The sequence below is a fragment of the Pan paniscus genome, chromosome 9 (assembly GCF_029289425.2).
Source record: "Pan paniscus chromosome 9, NHGRI_mPanPan1-v2.0_pri, whole genome shotgun sequence".
Lineage (NCBI taxonomy): Eukaryota > Metazoa > Chordata > Mammalia > Primates > Hominidae > Pan > Pan paniscus.
The window spans coordinates 135,393,718-135,416,873 of NC_073258.2; the positions used below are offsets into that span (position 1 = coordinate 135,393,718).

General features: G+C 45.3%; 1 long non-coding RNA gene across 3 annotated transcripts in view; it reads left to right on the forward strand.

Moving 5' to 3' along the window:
• Positions 1 to 616: 616 nt before the first annotated feature.
• The window catches only part of LOC117975084 (uncharacterized), a 47,564-nt gene continuing 25,024 nt past the window's right edge, over positions 617 to 23,156 (forward strand). Inside the window, exons 1-2 of one of the 3 annotated variants that reach the window (XR_004665344.3) lie at positions 617 to 4,215; positions 12,901 to 13,070. This is a non-coding gene — a long non-coding RNA (uncharacterized LOC117975084). Of the gene's footprint in view, positions 4,216 to 4,754; positions 4,965 to 12,900; positions 13,071 to 23,156 lie in introns of those variants that run through there. The other 2 variants (XR_004665345.3, XR_004665346.3) reach the window with 2 other exon arrangements.

Sequence of the window (23,156 nt, forward strand, 5' to 3'; positions counted from 1 at the left end):
ACCTATACTTGAGGAGTATCCATTATGTGCCAGACACATTAGAGATGTTGGAATGCATTACCTCATCGTGGCATCACAGTGATTCTGTAACTAGGAGCCATTACCTTCCCTTCGCAGCAGAGGGACGCGAGCCTCACTGAGCTGGGTGTCTTACGTTGTATGAGGCATCTGCTAAGTGACTGAGGCAAGAATTTAACCCAGGACTGCTGCATTCTGAAGCCCGCTCTTGACCTCTGTGCTATGTTGTTCTTGCCTGTCATTGTATTCCCTGAAGCCCACTCTTGACCTCTGTGCTATGTTGTTCTTGCCTGCCATTGTATTCCCCGTCCCCTGACCAGCCAGAGGGCAGAGAAAAGATGACCATGGCTCAGTGTAGGGTCCTCATCTGCCCCTGAGACCTGGGGATCTTTGCTGCAGTGTTCAGTGACTGCCTGGGTTGAAGGCTGGCCTGGGAGGATGGGCAGTATTGAGGGCCATTGCTTCAGGGGTTGTTGGGCCAGCACTACTGCTCAGCTCTGCACACACTCGGACAGCTGTCTGCAGAGCATTCAAGAGCCTCCATCCCTGGCAGTGAGGCTAAAACTGCATGTACCCATCTCCAGCAAATGCAGGTGGTGAGTAAGGACAGGAACGGATTGGAGCTCAGCATTCCAAACTAGCCTGCTAGGCTGCTTGGGGACCTCATTAGCTGTGTTTCCAGCACATGTTGAATTCTGTGAACAGCAGGTGCTCACAGCTAGCCATGGGGAGACAACACGGCCACCTCCTCCTGTGGGGTAAGGAAAGCTTGTCTTTTATCTTGTGCAGATGGACCCACAGCTCCTCCTAATGCCAAATGAGAAGTGGGCGGGGATTGATCATCTGCCTTTGGTGCTCATTTCTTGATAACAGGCAGCCACAGCCACACTTTGCAGGGCATCGAGGGTCTTACAGGTTATATTTCAGGCTGAGATAACAGGGAACTGAGGGAGGGGCAGCGCTGGCTTTCCCAAATCCCACTTGGGCCTGGTACTCTGGAGATAGCAGCCCAGATGACTTGGGAAGGAAAGCAGCAACTGGGGGCTAAGCGTAGTGGCACAAGGCACTTTAATCCTTCAGTCCACTCCTCTTGTCTATGGACGCTGTGGCCTGGATGCTCGTGTCTCCCCAGATTCCTGTGTTGAAATGTTGACTTGGAATGTGATGATGCTGGGAGGTGTCACCTCTGGGAGGTGGTAAGGCTTAGATGGGATGGTGAGGGTGGGGCCCGCACAAGGGGATTTGTGCCCTCGTAAGAAGAGGAGGAGACCAGGCTCCCTCTCTGCCATGTGAAGACACAGTGAGAAGGGAGCTGTCTGCAGGGCCGGAAGAAAGCCCACAGCAGACACTGAGTCTGCTGGCTCGTTGATCTCGTGCTTCCTTCCCTTCAGAACTGTGAGAAAGAAATGTCTCAGGCATAAGCCACCCAGTCTGTGGTATTTTTTGATAGCATTCTGAGCTGACTGAAGCAGTCAGCAAGGATGTGAACCCTGAGAAGGGAGGGGTTTGCCCAAGGTCACACAGCAGGCTGGCGCAGGCTGGCAGGCGCTGGGCTGAGTCTGGGGCTCCTGTCTTGTGCTTCCTCCCCTTCTTTCTCTTTATTTGACTTGTGCTTCTCAGTCGGCATATGCTGGGCTGGGCATTCAACACGTTTTCAGAAAGGAATATTCAATGGATGGAGTGACAAGGAGTTAAAATTAGATCCCATGACCTTGGAGGCCTAGGAACTCACTTTGCAAAGGTGCAGGCTTTGCAGTATCTCGGTACTGTGGACAGTGCCTAGGGGTGCTTGCTGGGCTCCCTCCTGCTTGGGGACTCTGAGGCTGCTGTCCAGCGGGTCCCTCACTTCCACCCCAGCCCTTTCTTGCTGGCACCGCAGGGCTGCCTGGTGTCCCCAGGCCCTCTCCCTGCACTTTTGCTGTCCACGTTGTCTCAGGCAGGGCAGGTGCCCTGGGTCCACGTGCGGGACCAGGAGTGAACAGGGTCAGGGAGAAGCACAGGCCCAGGATGGTAGGGACAGCGTTTCCCTGAGGCTTTCTGACACTCCTCTGCTGTTATTTTTTTCTTTTCACTCCTTTCCCCCCATGAATGCTGGGGGTACTAAAGCATTAGAAGCCCCAGAGAGGCTGCGCTTGCTTCTTAAGCAGGAAGGAAGAAGAGAGCGTGAGGGTGCTTCCCAGGGGCCTGAGAGAGAAGCCATTGGGGGTGGAGGTCTGCTGGAAGCACGTGGGAAGCTGGCCGTGTCGGAGCACCCAGGCCTGGGGGCACAGAGAACGGGGTGGCAGGCAGGTGCACCAGCCAGAGCCCGAGCTCCATGGCTCCCGAGAGGTTCGCACTCACTCCTGGCCCTACCTCCTATGGCTGCGTGGAGGGGTGACCATCTGTCTGGGAAGAGTATGGGCCTCCCAGGAGCCCGCGGAAGCACGGTGTGGGCAAGGCTGACCCAAGGCCTTAGGCTGGCCGTCCTGCTCCACCCTGATGGCAGCCTTCTTTTCCATAAAACAGATATTATAATCTCCACCATTTCTTCAACTAGAAGAGCACTCCAGATATCACCGTGTATGCAAATATCACCGATTCGTCATGATCACTGCTATTCCCAATAGCGCGAAGGAAGGAGGAATAGGGCAAGAAACTGACATGCTCTAATTTTACCAGGATAGACATAAACACTGCTCTGTTGTTTTTTCCCCTTGAGTTTTGTTTCTCTCTTGAAGGAAGAAAAAGAAAAATCTATTGTGCTTGGTGGAGCGTTTCCAAAGATGCCATGGGATGGTCGGATTTGTTTCCATTTGCAGGGGGTGAGGATACACTTCAGTGCTTGCTTGTAAAATAACTCACACATGAGATTTCCTCATAGATGTCTGAACATGACCTAAGTCATGCCTTCTGTGGCATCGTGTGGCCTTGGCCCCACCTGCAGACTAAGGAGCTTGGAGTCTGGGGCCAGGGGAAGTCCTGGGCCACATGGACAGTGGTTGTCAGGGAGTGCTACCATCAGGGGGATCTGATGTGCTGCCTGGGGCTGGCCTGGGTAGGGGAGTGGATGCATGGCTTGGCTGTCCACAATATGTCCTCATCTTCACCCTGGGACACCTTGAGATCCAGGGCTCAGGGTGGGCAGGGCAGGAGTGCAGCCCATGAGGGCAAGGGAGACAGTCACAGCAGCAGTCATAGCAGTCCCTGATGGTCCGGAGTTTGTGTGACCTGTAGATGCTGGCATTCCATGCTCAAAGCCCATTGTAGTGAGCCTCACATCCCCGTGAGAATGTGCCCTGAGACACAGGCTTATTGCCCAAGACCCTCTCAACACCAGCCCTTTCTGTGGGCCCCTACCCCCCATAATGCTGGCTGTGGGAGAAGGGGATGTGTCAACTTTGACCTGGTGAAGAGCAGGTCAGGGCTGGCTCTATAGAAGTGCTCCAAGTCCCACGTAATTTAGACTCTTACATATCAAACACGTGGTTTAGATTATAGGATGAGTAGGTATATCCTGCTCCTCCATTTTTTAAATTGGAAATTGCTTCTCTACCCTGATCCTCCTGGGAGGGGAAGACCACAGGAGACAGGAGAGGAGAAGAGGAATTTTGAGCCCAACATTGGTGACTAAGATGATAACTGTGGGTAGGGTGAGGGGTGGTTCTAGAGTAAATTGCAGAACCCAGTTCTAGAGTTTTGGAGCTATTTGTCTCTGCAGGTGAAAGCCACCCGAGGTAACTGCACCTGCCCTTCCATCTCTCTGGTTTGTCCAGCCATGCAGTCACCTACCCACCTTATGCAACAGGGCCCACCTCCTTTCTGGGACTCCCCCTTTTTCCTGTACCTCACTTGTCCCCATCTACCAGCAGCTGAGTCCACAGTGGGTAGTTGTCCAGGAAGTAGGACTTCAGATGCTGAAATGGGAAGTTGCTCTGACAGAGTGAAGAAGCAGAGGCGGAGAAATCTACTGCATCCCCCATGTACATCACTCCTGTGTGTGCACAGGGAGGGGGGAGGAGGAGGGGCAGCGGAGTTGCTGAGATTCATCAGGCTGGGGCTTCTGATGAAGGTGGAAGGAGCCCTCAGGGCACATTCAAGGAGTGTCCTGTGAACACTCTCCAGGGGACAGTGCCCAGATGAGCAGCGTAGCAACCTGCATGACCGTGGACTCCTGGGACCGAGGTGCTGGACTCAGTGGTTGCAGGGCTTGGAGTGCAGGTATGAGCCTCCCAGCTTCCCCTCAGTGGTTAACTCAAGTATGCTTTTGGTTTGATATTTCTTCGCAGTGGGAAGTAGGGATTCAGTCCTGGGATGACTACAAACTGAAGGCCCGTGCGAATCTTACCCGTAGATTTTTTCTCCAAGAATGTTTATCCCTGGATGGCTTCACAAGAAGTGAAAAAGTAACCAACTGTCAAATGAAAGCTACAGAGCGTTGACGCAGGAAAGTGGCCTGGGAAGTTTTCAGCTCTGGGAACTTTCCACACCATGCCCTCCCTGGACTGGCTTAGAGACTGCTCTGAGCTGTGCCTTCCACCGTGGGATTCCACTGCACATGCTAACCAGGCACTGTGCCTGGCCCAGCACCTCCCTCCAAGGTGCAGGGCAATTTTTCTCCTGTGAGGTGTTCAGGTCTGTCTGCCAGCACTCCTGCAGGAGCTCACAGCTCTTCCTAGGCTGATAACATGGTGTGAGATATATGCAAAGAGCTGACAGAATTGTGTTACCCTGGAGAGTTGAATAGATCCCCTTCACGAAGAGCTTGCTGGAGGTGTACTCCTGGCAGATCCTTCACTAGCCAGTTTTCCTAGAGAATATCCTGGCTTTGAGATGTCAGCACACCACAGGAGGGGAATTGCATGGGATGGAGGAGAGGCTGAGGGTGACCTCTGTTTGCCTGGGGCTCCCTGTAAACCAGCTTGGTGGAAAGCCCAGGCACCCGAGGTCTCTGTCTGGCGAAACCTGAGGTACGCTCTTGATGGAGGGGAGGGAATGGGTGTGTCCTCCTCAGTCTGAGATGAGGGTGGGCGGGCTCAATGGTTTTGGAAGGTCTTCTTTCCCAGGACTGTTGCCTCTCATCCCTCTGGGACTAAAAATTCCTTTAATGGAAAGAAACCTTCATTAAGAGCTAAAGTTCAAAGTGTGAATCTTTTTAGATCCGAAATTCAGTGAGTGGCCTTTGCAGTGACCTGAGGGGGGAGTACTGAGCCCAGGAAGGAGGAGGGGCAGAGAAATGTGGGCAGGACACGTGGGATGCACTCCTCTTGAGGCTGAGAACCAGCCTGAGACACATCATTCGGAAGGGCTCTTTTCTCCTCCCCTGGACCAGCAGTCGGGGAGCCAGTGCATTGCTTAGGATGAGCATTAGTGCCTTGAGGGGCTCAGCGGCTCGGGGATTTCCCTCGGTCCTTCTAGGCCAGCACACATTCTGGTTCTGTGGGGATGGAGATGTGCTCTATCTGCCTGTCTACTGCAGCAGCCACGGCTGCCTGACGATGCAGAGCACTCCAGAAGTAGCGCCAGGGGACTGAGGAACTAGAGTTTAAACTGTATTTAATTTTAGTTATTTTGAATGTAAATAGCAACATGTAGGTAGCAGTTACCCCATTGGACAGGGCAGCTCTTGCCTCTTCCCCGAGAAGTGTGAAGATGGAGAATCGGAGCTCTCAACCAGAGTCCTCTGTCTTCGTCCATTTGCTTTGCTATAAAGGAATGCCTGAGGCAGGTAATTTATACCAAAAAGAGGCTTATTTGCCTCACGGTTCTGCAGGCTGTACAAGAAGCATGGCACCAGTATCTGCTTCTTGTGAGGCCCTCAGAGAGCTTCCAATCTTGGCAGAAGGTGAAGGGAAGCAGGCTTCACACAGCTAGAGAGGGAGGGAGAGAGAGTGGAGGGAGCTGCTGGGCTCTTTTCAACAGCCAGCTCTCAGGGGAAACTCTTGGGGGAACTAAGAGTGAGAACTAAGTTCTTACCGTGAGGACAGCACCTGGACATTCATGAGGGATCCTTCTCCGTGCCCCAAACATTTCCCCTTAGGACCCACCTACACATGAGTGGGCATATTGGCCCTTCCTACCCTGATAAATGTTCGTGAGAGTTTGAACATCTGTGTTGCCAGCAGCCAGCTGAAGAAACAGAACATGATTAGGACCTGAAAGCTCTGCTCTCACTCACTATGACAGCATCTGCCCAAGGATAAACCCACCTTGGCTCCCAAAAGGAACAATCAGTTTCGCCGGTGTTTGAACTTAACATAAGTGGATCATACAATATGGACCCTCTTGGATCTGGCTTGCTTTGTTTAGCATTATTTTGTGAGGTTTATCTAAAGTGTTATGTGTAGTTGTCGTTTACTTGTCCTCATTGGTGTTTAGTAGCCAATTCTGTGATTATATTATACGTTATTTATTCATTTTTCTGTTGATGGGCATTTGGAAGTTCCTAGCTGGGGAGTAGTATGGATGTTTCCATAAACCTTTTATTTCCTGTCTTTGGGGAATATAAATTGGCTGCATACCTGGAAGGGGAATTGCTCTCAGGACAATAAATATTTTTGAGAAGGGAGGCACTAGGAGGAAATGCATATTTTCTTGTCCTCTCATAACTGATTTCAGAAGCAGTTGCTCAAGAGAATATGTATACAGTATAAAGGTAGGTCTATAACATGGAGGCATAATATAGATGTAATATACTTGCCAGTAACAGCACAAAGAAGATGAGTGGGAGAAAAGTTATACTGGATTCAGAAAACAACTGCAGATAATAAACTAGTGCTTTTAACAATGTATCGTATGGTTTGTAACATTCGTGTATATAATATTTATAATAGCAATACCACAGAAAGGGAGAAAAATTGATAGAGTTATATACAATTAACATTTCTGCAGATTACTATAATAAAACTAACGCAAACATAACACTGATTCCAATAAAATGTTACTTTAAACTTTAGAGCAACTACTAAAATTTCTCAAAATATAGTAAAAAATTATTTAGAAAATATAAATTCTACATTAGAAAGTAGTTACTTAAAAGAAAGAAGAAAAGGATAAATATAGGTAACGGGTGAGATAGATAGTAAACAAAAAGTGAAATAGCAGATACAAATTCACTTTTATCAACAATAATGTTAAATTTTAATTGATTAAATAATCCAGTCAAAAGGAGAGACTGTAAGACAGAATTTAAAAAATGATCCAACTATACTTTTTCTACAGGAGACATTTTAGATGCAAAGGTACAAATAAATTGAAAGTAAAAGGACAAAAAAGATATATTATGCAAACAGCAAATACAAGTAAGCTGGGATGCCTACACTTATATCAGAAAAATAAACTTTAAATCAAAAATGTTCTTTAGCATTAAAGAGGAACATTTACAAATAATAAAAGGATTAATACATTCAGGACAATGTAACGGTTATATGTACCTGATAACAGAGCACTAAAATGTGTGAACATTTTGGCTCATGATAGATGCATAGATAAATAAACAATTCAATAGTGATAACTGAAGGCTTCAATAACCCGCTTTCAATAATGGTTAGTTATCATTAGATAGATGTCAACAAGGAAATAAAAAAAAAACTTGAACAACACTGTAACTCCACTTAGACCTAACAGACATATAGAAACCACTCCACTCAACAATAAAAACATTTACATTCTTCTGCAGTGAACATGGAGCACTCTCCAGGAAGACACTATGCTAAACCATAAAAACCTCAATAAATTATAAAGAAAATGTATAATGTAAAGTATACTCTCCAACTAAAATTGAGTGAATCTAGACATCAATGGAAGAAAATAGTTGTGAATCTCACAAATATCAGCCAACTAAAGAATGCATTCCCAAATAATGAATGGGCAAAAGAACAATTGCAAGGGAAATTAGAGGGCAATTTAAAATTTTGAGATAAAGGAAATGAACACAAAATATACCAAAACTTCTGGGATGTGAAAACTTAGAATGGAAGGTGCAGCTGCAAATGTCATTAAGAAATAAAAAGATCACAAGTCAATAACCTTCTACATTAAAAATATTGGGAAAAAAAGAATCTAAACCCAAAGCATCCATAATGAAGACAATAACAAAGGTCAGAGTAGAAATTGATGAACTAAAAAATAGGAAAATAACAGGAAAAAAAGCAATGAAACTACAAGCTGCATCTTTGAAAAGATCAGCAAAATTGATAAATATTTATCCAGATTGACCAAAGAAGAGAGAAGACTCAAATTGCTAGAATCAGAAATGAAAGAGGAAACTACTATTGACAGATATAAAAAGAGTGCTATGAATAATTGTACACTAATTAGATTACTTAGGTGAAATGAACAAAGTCCTGGAAAGACACAGATACTGAAGCTGACAACAGAAGAAATAGACAGTCTAGAGAGACCTACAACAAGTGAAAAGATTGAAGTAGTCATTAAAAAATACCCACAAAGAAAAGTCCATTCCCAGATGACTTCACTGCTGAATTCTGCCAAGCATTTAAATAAGAAGTATTACCGATTTCTCAAAACCTCTTCCAAAAAAGGGGACAGACTACTTCCCAACTCATTTATGAGGGCAGTATTACCCTGATATAGAAACCACAAAAGATATCACAAAAAAAGAAAGCCACAGACCGATATCTCTAATAAACAGGAACATAAAAATACTCAAGAAAATAGTGGCAAATTGAATTCAGTAATACATTAAAAAATGTACGTCATAGCCAAGAGGAATTTATCTGAGGAATGCAAGGTTAATGTAAAACCCCCAAATCAATATAATACATTAAATCAGTGGAATAACAAAAACAAAAAATTAAATGATTATCTCAATAGATTTGCAAAAGTAATATTTAAAAATGCAACAACCATTCATCATAAAAATAGGAATAGGAGAAAACTTCCTTAATCTGATAAAAGGCGTACACAAATTAAAACAAAACAAAACCCCACAGCTAACATCATACTTAATAGAGTAAGACAGGATAGATAAATGTAATACACAGGGTTTCTTTTTGAGGTGATAAAATATATTCTTAACTTGATAGTGGTTATCACTGCACATCTTTCTGGGCATACTGAAAAAACACTTTAAATTGTACTCTTTAAATGGGTGAAACGTATGGCATATGAAAGCTGTTAAAGAATCAAATAACACTTTATCTCTAATAATCCTGGCTTTCTGGGTACTATTTTATCTCTTCCTTTTTGTGTGTGTTTTCATGTTTCTGCCTGCCATCCACCTCTTACTTTTGGTGGCTTTTCCTTGCAGTTGGCATGTGTTTCTCATAAATATCACGTGGTTGGGTCTTGTCTTTTAAAAAACTAGTCTGACATTGTGTGTTAGCTAGAGAGATTATTCCAATTACCATGAATGTAATTACTAGTATGCTTGGGTTTAATTCTACATTGTCACATTTTTTTCATTTGTCTCCATAATTTTTATTTCCTTTGTTCCTCCTTTTCTACCTTTTTTTGAACTAAGATTATTATTTCAATTTGGTTCTCTTATTTTAGTTATATTTTATATCATTTTTAGCGACTACCTTTACATATTCTAATGAAACTTAGTACCTTGCTCTTTTATGAACAACTCAAGAATTTTCAACTGTTGTTTCTTATTACTGCATTTATCATTTCATCTCCTCTGTTTACAATTTTGTCATATTTGTTAATTGTTCTTATGTCATGGAGTTGCTTTAAACAGTCACTATTATTTGACATTTACTCACATGTTTACCTTTCACAGAACTTTTTATTTCTTCCTGCAGTCATATGCTGCTGTATTTTCTATAGTGAGGGTAGCTGGTGAGAAATTCTCCTTGCTTCTGTTTGTCTGAGAATATCTTAATTTTACATTCTTTTTTTAAGACTATAATTTTAGAGGGGCATTTCTATTTTCAGCTCTTTAACTCCATAATCCTCTTATCTTTCGGCTTCCATAGTTTCTTTGGAAACTGTCATTCTTTCTTCAGCTGTCATTCTTATGACTTCTGAAAGTAACAGTTCTTCTGCTGGTTGCCTTTGAGATTTCATCTTTTATTTATCTTCTACCCATTTGCCAATTATTTGTGTTGATATGGTTTCCTTCATGTTTCTCCTGCTTATGTTTTGCTGAGCTTTCTGACTGTGCAGGTAAATGTCTTCCAACAGTTTTGCAATGTGCCTGACCATTGATGCTGTGAGGGTCCTTGCGAGGGTCGTGGAGGGTCCGTGTGGGGGTCATATATGGGTCACTAGAGGGTCGTGTGAGGGTCATGTGAGGGTCATGTGAGATTCTGCGTGTGGGTCTCTAGAGGGTTTTGTGAGGTTTATGTGAGGGTCTCTGTGAGATTCTGCGTGTGGGTCACTAGCAGGTTGTGTAAGGGTCACTAGAGGGTCATGTGAGGGTCATGTGAAGGTCCCGTGAGATTCTGTGAGTCAGCACAGAGTTACATGAGAGTCATGTGAGGGTCATATGAGGGTCATGTGAGGGCTGTGTGAGGATCTTGTGAGGGTTATGTGAGGGCTGTGTGAGGGTTGTGTGAGGGTCATGTGAGGGTCACATGAGGGTCATGTGAGGGTCGTGTGAGGGTCATGTGAAGATTGTGTGAGGGTATGAGGGTCTTGGAGAGTCATGTGACATTGTGCATAAGGGTCTCTAGGGGGTTGTGTGACTGTCATATGAGGGTCCATGGAGGGCGGGTGTGAGGGTCTTTGTGAGCATCTGGGCCCCTGGGAAGACTCGGCCAGCCCTGCCCTAAGGAGGCCCACATTTCCAGCAGAGAAGAGGACAGTGAGCAATGACCATCATGCCCTGCAGTGAGTGCGTCTGCCGGGAGCAGAGCTCAGAGCAGGGCACTCTTGACTCACGTGGGGAGGAAGCCAGGAAGGCGCATGGATGAGGGCACTCTTGACTCTCGAGCTACTCAACTGAGACAGGAGGGACAGCAGCCTCCACAGGGACGCAGCTGCAGTCCAGGCTGCGTCTGGGAAGAGCAAGGCTGTGGCTGCAGTGGGGCTGCTGAGTGGCTGGAGATGAAACTGGAACCCTGGATTGGGCTCAGAGTGTGACAAGGCTAAGTAAGGCCTTTTGTGGGGTTTCCAGTTTTAGTTCTTAGGAGAGGAGCTCCTGGAGGCGGCCTCGGCTGGAGCCTGGGCAGTTGTAAGGCAGCCCTCAGTAGCCATGAGCTTCTGCTGGGTCTCCAAGGGCTCAGCCTAAAGGGAAAAGACGGCAGCTGATGGTCAGGGGCCAGGGTTCCAGTGTTGCAAGGTCCCTGAGATGGTCGGCCATGTGCAGATGAGGGAGGAGTTGTCCCTCTGGCCACAGGCTGGAGGCCTCTGCCTGGGCAGCTCAGACAGGGCATAAAGACGGCCTCTGAATCCTCATTGCTCACAGGAGAAGGTGCCCAGGGTGGTGGCCCAGAAGGTGAGAGGCTTCTCTGCAAAGCTGATGAACATGATTTCAGGGTAAATTTCCTCCCGTGATTTGTATTTTATTCCAGAGCCATTAGGATAATACTGCTATTCATTCCATGTCAGTGATATTTCGGCCTGATTTGCATTGTTCTGTGCGTGTCTCTGCTCTCGAGCTGAGGGTCGTCTGTGTCTGTAAGAGGGGTTTTGACAGGAATGGGCACACAGCTGGGGTCAGGCCGCCAACCTCCTGTTCCCTCCTCTCTGTTCATCAGAGCCCTCTCTCTAGGCAGGAGGGCCTTCCTGGGGGCTGCTGTGTCCTCCCTCATGTCAGGCACCTCCAGGACTGACACTTGCAGCTGCCTCTGTGTGAGGAAGGGGTGTTCATTTTTCTAAGGTGCCATCAGATGACAGATCCCTCGGTGCAGAGTGCACAGTGGTGCTCGGAGTGGCAGAACAACCACAGCTTCTCAGGCAAGCAGAGGCCTCCAGAGCAGCCCTGGTTGAGGGCCTGGGAGCCCAGAGAGGCCTTGGAAGGCATGATGGCTGCATGGAGGATCTTGACCTGGGAGTCAGGTACAGACATAACTTGCTTCATGTAAGTACCACATGCTAACCAATGGCCTCACTGGAGCTTATACATAACTTGGTTGAAATATCATGCTGCCACTGTGTGTGACCCTGGGCAAGAGACTATGAAGTCTCTGATCCTCAGTTTCTTCGTCTGAAATTTGGAGTGGACAATGCAACAAGACTGTAGGGAGGATCCAATGACGCAGATGGAAGTGAATGAACTTGCAGATATAAAGCACAGATGAGCTCATTAAGAGGCAGTGTAGCGTCGCGGTTCTAAGCACAGCCTTTGAAGCCACACTGTTTGGATTCAATCCCAACTTTTCCACTAATTATTCATGTGCTCTTTGATGAGTTATTTGTGCCTCCATCACCTGCCCTGGAAAATGGGATGAGTTGCCCAGGTCTCCCTCCAGGGAAGACTTACTGGGCCATGGGGAGTGAGGGTAGCATGCAACCTCTAGCACCAGGGTTGGCCTGACTGCAGGAGTTCCCTTGACTGAGGCCACAGCTTTGCCTGTGAAGTCCAGGAAAGCCTGGAGGTTTGGAGGCCTGCCCATCTCGGCTGGTGTGGGACAACTTTGATGGGCAATGCCCACCCCAGAGCTCCCTGTTGGATTGTTCAAGCCTTGGCTGGGCCTGCCTTGTGGCCAGAGCTCCTCCTCTGCCCAGTCCCACTCCTGTCACAGGTGCTGATCCCTAATCAGCAGTTTGCACCCAAACTCAGTCCCAGTGTCTGCCTCTAGAGAGCTCAGCAGGTTCCCAGCAAATAAATATAAGGCAAAGCAAAAGGGTATTATGATCGTCAGATGAGTTCATAGATTCTAAGGATGCTGAACAGTGTTTGGGACGTGGTGCTATTATTAGTATTAATCATTGCTAATGATTTATCACTGTATCCTGAACAGAGGGATTCTCATGTGCTCCCATCCTCTGCAGGCTTCCAGGCTTCAGGCAAACACAGAAGTGGGGTTCTGACTTCTCACTGGAGTCACTGGCCATGGGTCTTTGTGTGCAGCTCCTGTCACCAAGCACCCACCCACTCCATGCTGGGCTCTGTCACATCAGTCCCTTGGCCTCATCTGTAATCCTCACGGTCACTCCATAAGGTAAGTATTATTATCCCCACTTTACACAGCCCACTTCCAACTTCCAGTAGGAGGCAGAGCTGGGACCCAAAGCCTTCATCACGGGCCCTGCAGCCTTCTCCTTACACACATGGGAGCTTGTCCCCAGGGAGGTGACCACAGGCCGGCACTCAAGACGCCCATCAGCTCAGCTGGCCTTGCTGCTCCACATGCTCCTCAGGCTCTGGGCTGTCTCCATGCTTACTCATAAACAGAAATGCGAGGTCAAAAACTCATCTTCGTTTGGGCACAGTAGCTCATGCCTGTAATCCCAGCACTTTGGGAGGCTGATGTGGCTAGATCACTTGAGGCCAGGAGTTCGAGACCAGCCTGGCCAACATGGTGAAACCTCGTCTCTACTAAAAATACAAAAATTAGCCGGGCGTGGTGGTGCATGCCTATGGTCCCAGCTACTTGGGTGGCTGAGGCATGAGAATCACTTGAACCCGGGAGGCAGAGGTTGCAGTGAGCTGAGGTCACACCACTGCACTCCAACTTGAATGACAGCATGAGACCCTATCTCAAAAAAGCAAAAACAAAAAAACAGACTATTTCTCTTCTCCTTACGGTTCCCAACTGCTCTCCTGAGGTGTGCTTGGATTGTTTGTAATGTATCACTACCTCTCAAATGCCCTTGCTTGTTTTTGGGAAGCAGATCCCTCGATTTCTGGGGCGGGGTTGGTGCAGAACTGAGTGGAGGAGTCAGGAGGAGGAGGGCTGTGGCTGACTTCACCTTGGTCTTGCACCTTCAGGCTCCAACAAGCACATTGAAAATGTTAGGAGAGTGAGCCTGCGGGGGATGGGGGGTTTGAGTTCCTGGTCCTCCAGACAGTGAAGATCTTGATCATGCAGCCTCCAGGGAGCGAAAGCCCTGCCTTTCTCCAGGCTCTGTTTGGAAGGGAATAGTGGGCAGATGGGCCTTGCCTGGGAAAACTGACTTCTCTTGGTTCAGGTGAGCGTAGCCATTCATCTACTTTTGGCCTTGATAGATGTGCCTTAACTGGACATGTAACATCAGTGGAATCAACACAGCATGGATTTCTGTGTCTGCTCCTTTCATTCAGCCTAATATTTTTGAGGTTGAACCATGTGTGACATGCATTGGTACTTTGATTCTTTTCATTAACAAATAATATTCCTGGGGCCAATTGCATGCATTTTGTATTTTCTAAAGAAGCATTTAGTTTTAGTTTTACTTAATATCTTATGATTGCCTAATTGCCTAAGTGACCTTTCTAGTTTGTATACATAAGGTGCTATGAAGTTCTATGGGTTTTGACGAATGCCCAGTGTCATGTATCCACCATTTCAGTATCAGAATAGTTCACTGCTCCAGGGTCCCCAGTGCTTCAGGCATTCAGCTCTCCCTTCTCTGAACCCCAGCAACCACTGCTGTTTGCTGACTTACCTCTGTAGTTTTGACTTTCCCAGAATGTCATATAGTTAGAATCATTCAGGATGTAGCCTTTTCAGACAGATTGCTTTCACTTAGCAATATGTCTTGATAGCTCATTCCTATTTATCCCTGAATACTGTTCTACTGTATGGATGGGCTCCGGATTTTTAATCCATGCACCCACTGAAGGACATTGTGGTTGCTTTCCATTTGGGGCAATTATGAAAATATATGCTATAAACATTCATGTGCAAGTTTTTGAGTGAATATAAGTTTTCAAATCAATAGACTAAATGCCTAAGAATGTGATTGCTGAATCTTATGGTAAGACTATGCGTAGTTATAAAAAACTGTCAACTGTCTTCCAAAGTGGTTGTAACATTTTGCATTCTCACCAGCAACAAATGACAGTTCTGTTGCTCCACATTCTTGCCAGAAATTGGTATTTTCAGCTTCTTGTTAGTTTGCCATTCTGTTTGTAGCGCTATTGCATTGTTGCTTAATTTGCAATTACCCAGTCACAAATGATGTTGAACATCCATATATATATACATGTATTTTTCCATATGTATGTATTCTTTGGCGAAGTGTTTATTTAGATATATTGCCCTTTTTAAAATTAGATTCTTTTCTTATAATTTAGTTTGAAAAGTTTTTTGTATATTTTGGATACAAGTCCTTTGTCAGACATGTGTTCTGCAAATGTCATCTCCCAGTTTGTGTTTTGTCTTTTCATTCTTTTAACAGTATCTTTCACAGACTGTAAGTTTTTAAGTTTAATAAAGTCCAACTTATGAATTTTTTTCTTTCATAAATCATACTTTTGGTGTTATTTCTAAGCCCTCACCACCAAATCCAAGGTTATGTAGATTTTCACGTGTATATTCTAAAAGTTTTATAATTTTGCATTTTATGTTATGCTCTACGACCCATTTTGAGTTAATTTTTGTGTAAAATGTAAGGTCTGTGACTAGGTTCCTTCTTTTAAGAATTTTAGAATACCTATTATGGTAAAACATGCATAACACGAAATTTAACATCTTAACCATCTCGAAGTGTATAGTTCAGTAGGTTCACGTATATCCAATTTTTTCAGCACCATTTGTTTAAAAGACTCTTCTTTTTTCACTGAATTACCTTTACGCCTTCGTCAAAACTCACTTGACTTTATTTGTGTGGGTCTATTTCTGGGCTCTTTATTCTGTTCCATAGGTCTGTGTTTCCATTCTTTCGCCAGTATTATTTTGTTTTGATTATTACAACCATCTTGAATTTCTCTGCATCATTTTAATGAGCTTAGACTTTATTGTCTGGGTATAGGGACCTAATGGGATAAGCAATGTACTAATGGTAAAAGTTGAGTTTTGGTTAGATACACTTGAGTAAGTGTGGTAGGCATATTGGATAAGAACAAGACTGGGTATGGAAAGACCACACACTCCAAGTGCCAGACAACTGAGGTGGTGGCATTGGGATTGGAGAGGAGCCAGAAGGCAGGTAGGGCAGGCTTTCTTTCTTCTGGAAGCCCCAGCAGGCAGGCATTTGTGTCCAGATAAGGTGGGCTGGCCGGACCCTCCAGTCTTTCTCTGGCAGAGCTTCAACCCCTTGTAAAATTTTACTTCATGACACATTTTGATGTCTATGGATGGACAGACAACTCAACTGAGTAACCATCACCTGCTTCCAACTGCCCTCTTCCTTGTCACCTCACACTATAGAGATTGGGAAGCCAAAAATCAACTTTCCCAAACTTCTCTGTAGCCAGGGTGTTTGTACGACCCATTCTACCCAATGAAACAGAAAGAGCTATCTTCAGGGAAATGTTTGCTTCTTGACGAAAAGGGACATGTATAGTTACAACTGCGGCCACCCTGGTCAGGCCTCAATACCCCTATTTTCATCTGCCTGTGGATATGGGCCAATGCAGTGGGGGGTGACCCTGGGAGAACGGCTTTCCTGCAGGGTCCTGGAAGGGACTGATAGCTAAAAGCTGTTGCCAAAATCACTCCCAACAGTTGAAACAACAATTTTTCATTGAGGAAGGATCAGGGTGTATCACTGTGTCTACCATGTAAGACGTGTTTGTCATCACCTTAAAAATCAAAAAGATAAATTGAGAGAGGTTAAGTGATTGTGCGAGGTCATGTAATAATAGAAATAATAATAATAAATAACTACTGTGTGCCAGGATCTTTTCTAAGCACATCATTTACTTCCTCCAGCCTTGATATTTATTTTGTAACTGGGGCCACAGAAGCAAACTTAAGTCAAGAGGGAGAGGCGAAGAGAATCCCAAGAATCCAGCCTTTACAGCATAAATTTACGAAAGCAATGCCAGGAGGCAACCACCCTAGACGCGGAACTGTATGAGGAAAACAGTTCCGTATCTGCGTGGTCCCCAACCGGCCAGGTGCTCTGTTCTTTGCTGCTGAAGGCGTTCCTGACAGAGGTGCGTGCCTCGCTCATCACTGCTATCATCACTGCTGGTTGAAGATGGAGATACACTGTGGCCATCGCTCCCTGTGCCATCAGCCTTGGGACCAGTGAGGATCTTACAGAACAAATCAGAGAATCTTCCTCCTTCTCTGTGATGCTAACTTGGAGGGGAGGGTTGTCAGGTGGGGATACGTGTGGACTGAAATGTCATAGACTTTAGGGACGTACCCCCTCCTGTCCCCTCACAGTCATCTTTCTGCCTGTGCACACACCCTGTCAGGGCGTCAGGGTCATGCCAGGTAACTAAATAACATCCTTCGCTGGAAGCCGTTGTTCCTCTCCAAACCTCAGGCTGTGTTCCTCAATCTGGCCAAGTTCCTTCCTCTCTTATGGGACATTCTCTCTGTAGCTTGGCTTCCATCACAGTAACCCTAGACATAGGAGTTGTGTCTGTGTTTGTCCAAGTTTCTCTTGTGATATGCATCAAGTATTAATTTTCCTAAGAATCAACTCATGTCCTTGTTCATCAGTGGATAAGCACAATTATCTGGGGGCATTTCTGACTTTTACTGTCCGGACATGTCTGAGGCTCAGCTCTGCCCCACCAGGAAATTCCACACATGTTGATCTGCTTGTGTGTCTGTCGCCCATTGCAGTCTGTGGGCTCCTGGAGCTCAGGGCTGAGGCAGTTATCAGATGCCTGACATATATTTTGGTTGAATGAAGCAAAGAAGGAAGAAACACGGCCACTTCAGACACTGATGAGAGGCTTCTGCACTCTCCAGGAAAGACAAGAAGCTTGTGTGGTGAGAGCAGCAGCTTCCCGCAGGACGCGGAGAACCTAGAGGCTATCATTTCTGGGCCAAGACACTGATTTGTGGGGGATGAGGGGGCGAGTGGGCACTTATGAACAGTGTCTGAAACCCCCAGAAATGTAGACGTTTTCACAGAAGACAGGGGAGGTCACCAGAACGCTGACAGCTGCTGACAGGATCCTATTCAAAGAAGTATGAGGAGCTGCCAGACAGGTGCTGGGTTAGAGAAGCCGGGCCCACACCGCATGGCCAACATGAAGGCCAACAGCCTGCAGCCCCTATTGCTGCGTCCTCCAGCGGGGGCATATATAGAACTCGGCCCAGATGTGCCCCCTGTGTCGGGACACTGGGGAGGCTGGAACCTTGGCTGCATTTGTGGAGAGCTCAGGAAAATGGGAGAGCCTTACACCCATGGCCCACACAGGACTCTTCCGACCTCTAGGTGCTGAACTGAGAAAACCTGACCTCAGAAGTACTCTGCTTTGCTTTCTGTTTTGAGAAGAGTTTTAGCTCATTCTTTCTCTATCCCCAGTGCCTTCACATAGTCACAGTCCTGAAGATGCAGCTTAGCATGGAGGGGGCATGGCTTCACTGTCAGGAAGCTCTGGGTTCAAACCCCGCAGCAGCCATATGAGGCAGTGGTTACAGGGTGGCCTCTGAAGTTGTATGTGCTTGGTTTCAAGCCTAGGTCCACCCCTTTTTAGCTGTGATATCTTCAGCAAGTTACTTACGTTTACTCTGCCTCCGTTTATTTATTTGTTAAAACAGGAATTACAATAATACCTATCAAATAAGTTTGTTGTGAGACTTAAACAAAGATCCATGTGATGTGCTTAGAAAAGGTCCTGGCATACAGCACCTACTTATTATTATTATTACTATTATTTTATGACCTTGGACAATCACTTAACCTCTCTCAGTTTATCTTTTTGATTTTTAAGGTGATGACAAACACACCTTACATGGTGGATGCAGTGATACATGACCCAGATTCTTCCTCAATGAAAAATTGTTGTTTCAACTGTTGGGAGTGATTTTGGCAACAGCTTTTAGCTATCAGTCCCTTCTAGGGCCCTGCAGGAAAGCCGTTCTCCCAGGGTCAGCCCCCGCCTCCTTGGCCCATATCCACTGGCAGATGGACATGGGGGTATCATGGCCTGACCAATTAGTTCAACTGGGAAAACTCTGGAGGACACCATCTCCCCACGGGCCCTCTTGGTGCCAGTGGAGGCTCCTGTTGGGCCTGTATCACAGCTCAAATACCCCTCTGTCTGCTCTTCCTTCTCTCCCTTCCTACAACAGGGCTTGATCCCAAAGTCAATCTTCAATAATGTCAGCCTGAAATAACCAAAAGGATCAAAATCCAATTTTATTCAAGCATAAAGTTTGAAGACAGCCACTCAGAAACACACACTCCAAAATAATGGGGTCAGTGCCTCCCTAGTGAGGAAATTAAGGTTTTATTAATGTAGGCAGAAACAAAGAAGTTTGGCAGGATCACACCATTTCCATAAATGGCCAGTACACAGTTGCAGGGATGTGATTGCTCACAGTTTGCTACATTCTAAGGAACAGTGCTCCAGCACTTTCTGAGGAGGGGTGACAATCTGAGGGGGTCTGCTCTCTGGTGCCACAAGGCCTTTTCTTATCATTTACAGGAAGGAACAGAAGCTGTAGCTGCATGCTACATGACTCAGGTCTCACAATTCACATTCCCTTTGAGGCTCAAAATACTTTAAAGTTCCAACAGCTTTAATTTGAATTATTTATCTTCACAATAAGCATTCTGCTTTCCGAACTCCATCTCAGAGTAAGCTTCCAAGGGAATGCAATCTCTGGGTCTAACTTTGCAGAATTGTTGCCAGAATTAGGAGAACTAAATATACATTACAATTGTTGGACAATATAGCCCCTCACTCCCCCTTTCTTACAATATCATAGACTAAGTCTCTAACCCCAATGTACCCTATGCTTCCACCTGAAATATAACTTCCACAACTAACCCGAATCAAAACATACTTTCTTACACCAATCTAAGCCCACTATGTTGCATTTCAGGGTAGAGTTTGACATTTGGCCCCAGATGATAAAAGTTCAGCTGGTTTAATGAAATCTTCTTACTACCATCCCAAACACAAGGCCACAGGTTAAAGGGAAGATCACATACGTCAAGGTAAGGCCTGGTCCATCCATCCGTGAGAGAGTTTCTGCTTCTTTATCCCAGTCTCCTTATCCCTCAGACTGAGTGGACAAGTTTATCCAGGATTCCAGTTGCTGCTCTCCCAGGAACCATGTATAATGACATTAGACAAGTGCTAATTTGCATAGAGACTGCCAAGACCCTTTGCAAAGCAAAGAAATGCACATTGTTAAACAGTTACTATAACACTGACTGCAACCATGAAAACAATTTCACAGCAGATTAAACACACTTAGTGAAAGAAGCCCAGTGCAAAAGCAATCTCAACACCAAATTAGAGTTTAGTCAGCAGCTAGCAGGGAGGTGAGGAGACAATGGCCAGATGCAGCATCCTGATGACCTTACCGGGTGATTTTCCCTAGGTGAGCGGGAGCACACTCCAGTTTGGCAAGATTTCCTGCCGGAGATGAGCGATCCAATTACAGTGAGGGAAGGAAGGAGGAAAGCTAAGCCACAGAAGGAGCTGGAGGATGAATAGAGGCATCAAATCTGTATGAACTGCAGGGAAACTTGTGTCAGACAAGCAGAGAAAGGCAGACATCAGGGAAGGAGGGAAGGATTGCTTTTATGATGAGTGATAACAAATCTGAAAATAAAGGATTCCTATTTAGACGTGAAAATCTCTGTTAAGATAGTAAGGAAAGAAAAAATAATCAGAATTTCCAATACAAAATAAATTTTCCAGTTTCATCTTGATCCCTCTCTTTCTCCAGCCAGGTTTGTTTTCGTCCATCTCCTGCCTCCAACATGAGAGCTCTGCCCTTCTAGATGACCAGACCTCTCCTGACTCCCCAGCCCTGAACCCTCAGGCCTGAGACTCGCTGTCCAGTGCTGAAAACGTCTGTCTCCCTAACACTGACAATGGAGCTCTTTTCATGTGTTGCCCGGGGAAATCTCAGGCAATGAATCTTACTCTTAATTTCACACTTGCTTTTCTTTATGGCAAGAAGCCGGGGACATTTGGGCACCTATAAATAATAAACATAAATGACATTGGAAAGAGGCAAGGCCATCAACATCATTTAAAATCTCCCCATTCTGGGCTGACAACTAATCACTGGGCCTGGACTAGACAAGTGAATCTTGAAAAAGAGACAAAGGCACAGATTATGCTGGGACTTCATCACCACAGGCATCTAACAGATAAGCAGGTGTTTGCTTGAGTGATGGCCCCTCTGGCCAGGTGAAGCTCTTGATATTTCCAGATCATATGCCCTTGTATGTCTCAGGTTTTACTCACATCTGCCAGAATGCCTGGAGTTTTCAGGATTAAATAATCTCCAATTCAAAGGCAAATACTTTTGGGGAAAAATTATAATTCTGCTCAACTTAAACCTAAAAGCATAGGGAAGGCAAGGGTAAGACAAAACCGTGGCATCTAGCTAAAAGCAAGGTTCCTCTTGATTGAGGTATAATGCTGAAGTATTAAAAAGAAGCTACAGGATCATTTATAAAGGCGCCTACCAGAAGCTGCAGAGAGGCACAGAGCAGTTTCTTCCCTGGTGTCTTCCCAGGGAGCGTGGTACTGCCAGCACCTGGATTTCAAACTTTTGATCTCCATAGCTATAAGACAATAAACTCCTGCTGTCTTAAGGCACACAGTTTATGGTACTTTTTTACAGTGGCCCTAGCAAACTGATACGGAGGGTTCTAAAAAAGTTTATGGTTATGTTCTGAGAACAAATGTCACTTAATTTTTTATTCCGCCTTGAGATTTACAAAGCCAGTTTCTCTGTCATCATTGTAGCCAGCATAGTAGGTAGTACAAACTTTATATTGGGATCCTTTCAGGGAATAATAATATTGGGATCCTTTCATCCTCATTTTGCACTGAGGATGGTAGAAAAGTTTCAGAAGAGAAGGAGGCGGAGGAAGTGGGTCGGGAGGGATTGATGGAGGTGGTTGTTTTGAAGGTGGAGCGAGAGGCAGCACTGAAGGGGGGTGAAGATGAGGACCTTTGATGTTTTCTGTGTGTCAGCCATATGTGTTAGGCCATCACTGATCTCTTTCACCAGCTCAGGGAGGTTAATAGCATGCCCAACTGCAAATTAATAAGGGGCTGTAAAAGTTAGAAGTGCATTCACCTGATTAAGAATAAACAAACAAAAACCACTTGCCCACAGTAACTTAAAACAAGTAAGGTTTATTTTTCCCCAAAACTTAAAAAAATCTGGAGGAAGGAAGATATTCGTAGTAATCCAGCCCTTAGGTGCTATTGAGACTGATATCCCTGTTATTCTATTGGATTTTTCTTCATGCATGAGGTCTCATGGTCATGATATGGCCTCTGTAGCTCCAGACATTATGTCTGAAATCAAGGCAGGAAGAAGAGGGAGTGGTAGCATGAGTCTTAGCTGTTTCTTTTGTCAGAAAAGGCAAATCCTTTCCAGAAGTCCCTAAAATAACATACATTTTACTGATCTGAACTGTATTGCATAGCCACACCTAGTGAACAGTTTTTTGGGTAAATAGGTATCGAGCTTTCCAGGTGCCACAGTGGGCAAATGAGAGAAAATAGAATTGGTTATGCGACTTGTGTTAGCCAACAAATAGCATAAGACAGAGTGCCAGAGTGAGAAGGCAAACCCGCATCTCTGGCCATGAATGCAGGACTCTCTTTGTTCATAAAATCTTATGGTGAGACTGCCAGCCTGCTTCCCGCAGATATGACTTCTGTTCTATAGAAGCAGCCCCTTTGAATAGGTCTTTCTTGCAGGGCTGCTCCAGTATTTGGATCTAATTTCTTTGCATGGGGATAATATGGTATAATAGGTACTATACTACTTCAGAAGACAATTGGCCCAGGTTCTAATTCCACTATTATCATAAATTTCCACATATTTTTTCCTGTATACCTTGCAGCAAATTGGAAGCAATTAAACCTAATGTCTTCTATTTCCCTTAGTTTTGTGATGCACTTGAAAACAGTTTGGGAGTTTCCATATGAATTTTTGGTTGGATTAGTACTTATAATGTCACACGTTATCACTGCCAATATTTTCCAAGTGCTTTCTAGTTTAAAATTACTTTCGAAATCTATATTATCTTATTTGAGCCTCATAAGCAGGACTGTCAAGTGGGCAAAGTATGGCGTCATCTACGAGTACAAGCTCCACAAGTAACCATATTTCTCCTGTCCTCAAATTCTTGCCACAATTCCATGAGGGATTGTCCTATATTCTAAGGCCATTTTCCATGTGCATTTTAAACTCACAGCATAT